Source organism: Pteropus vampyrus, unplaced genomic scaffold, assembly GCF_000151845.1.
Source record: "Pteropus vampyrus isolate Shadow unplaced genomic scaffold, Pvam_2.0 Scaffold110, whole genome shotgun sequence".
Taxonomy (NCBI): Eukaryota; Metazoa; Chordata; class Mammalia; order Chiroptera; family Pteropodidae; genus Pteropus; species Pteropus vampyrus.
In genome coordinates this window covers 4,565,246-4,566,934 of record NW_011888891.1, presented here as the reverse complement: position 1 = coordinate 4,566,934, position 1,689 = coordinate 4,565,246, and the positions used below count along the sequence as shown (strand labels likewise).

General features: G+C 35.4%; 1 pseudogene; it reads left to right on the top strand.

Moving 5' to 3' along the window:
* The first annotated feature begins 1,020 nt into the window (after positions 1–1,020).
* On the top strand, positions 1,021–1,362 carry LOC105295650 (annotated as a pseudogene).
* The last annotated feature ends 327 nt before the right edge of the window (positions 1,363–1,689 follow it).

The following is a 1,689-nucleotide window of genomic DNA, read 5'->3' as shown; positions in this document are numbered from 1 at the left end:
CTTGGCTGGCTTTTGTGGTGGAGTATACCAGCGATGCTTCCTCCTAGGCTGGAACATAAGTGCTCAAGTACTTGTTGCTTTTGATGGAAGTAAATGGTTCCAGTTAAGAGCAAGACTAATTTTAGTAACAACTGATAAGGGAATTAGGAGCTTCATCTCAAGGCCAACCTAATTTTTCACCCTAAAACACAAAGGGCTTAATGTTTCTAAGGCCTTATAAAAATATCCTGGACGTAGCTGAGTGTTTCCATCTAAATGTTATCCCTGGTTTTCAAAGAAATTATTTTCACATGACTTCAAATGAGTGTCCTCTTGCCTTTCTAGTAAGAATATTTAAATTTGTCTTAAGTCACCTTGGAATTCTATCACTTCTCAATTACTTAAATGTGACGCTCTAATACAATCCCTTCAGTTCTATTTTATTTCTTTTCACTTAAATAATGATGACCTGACATTATTCATCTCCAAGATGAAAAATAAGACAGGTAAAAATCACTTTGTAGTTTATCAGCTTTTCCCCAAGCTTATTGCTCAGCAAAATTCACATTCTACATATCTCAGTTCCTCACTAGTTTTTTTTTTTTTTTTTCATATTGGGTCTTTTTGTGGGATTGAGGGAGACGGGAGAGGTATTTTACAAAATTGTGAATACAGGGGACTGCTCTGTATTATTTTTGCAACTTTCTGCGTGTCTATAATAACTTCCAAATAATTTTTAGATTGTGAAATATACACATAAAAGAGTATATTAAAAGAATATGTAAAGTACAGCACAGGGAACATAGTCGATAATATTGTAATAACTATATATGGTGTCAGTGGATGCTAGACTTATCAGGGCAATCATTTCATAATGTATATAAAGGCCAAATCACTAGGTTCCACCCAAAACTAATATAATATTGTATGTTAACTAATTGAAAAATAACTTTTTTAAAATAGGTATAATTTGAAGTGAATACCCAGGTAAAAAAAAAAAAAATATATAACATCCCATTCCTTTGGCTCTTAGCTTCCAAGATGACCAAAAAGGGACGGAATAACAGTTGTGCCAAGAAGTGTCATGGCTATGTGCAGCCTATTTGCTGCACTAATTGTGCTCATTGTGTGCCCAAGGACAAGGCTATTAAGAAGTTCATCATTCAAAGCATAGTAGAAGCTGCAGCCATGAGGGACATTTCTGAAGTGAGTGTCTTCAATGCCTGTGTGCTTCCCAAGCTGGATGCGAAACTACATTACTGTGCAAGTTGTGCATTCACAGCAAGGTAGTGAGGAATCTCGTGAAGCCTGGAAGGACCGAACACCCCATCCTGATTTAGACCTGCAAGGGCTGCTCCACAACCTCCACCAAAGCCCTTGTAAGGGGATAACTCTGAAGAACAATACCCTGGAAAAAATAAAATGTAAATTACACTTAAAATATGTGTATATAACGTCCTTAGTACCATGTGCCTTGGAATTTCCAAGTTCATTGTCTCTTCCCCAGGGGTACCATCTTCTTGACTTTTATATTTTTTTATTGACTTACCACAGATATTTGTATCTCTAAATAATTTTGCATGTTTATTAGTTTATATCAATGGAAGTAGTCTGCATCATGTGAATTTTTCTAGGGTTTGAAATTCAACATTATATTCCTACAATTCATCCATCGTATTGATGTAATTTATTTTTAGTGCTGTATGGTAT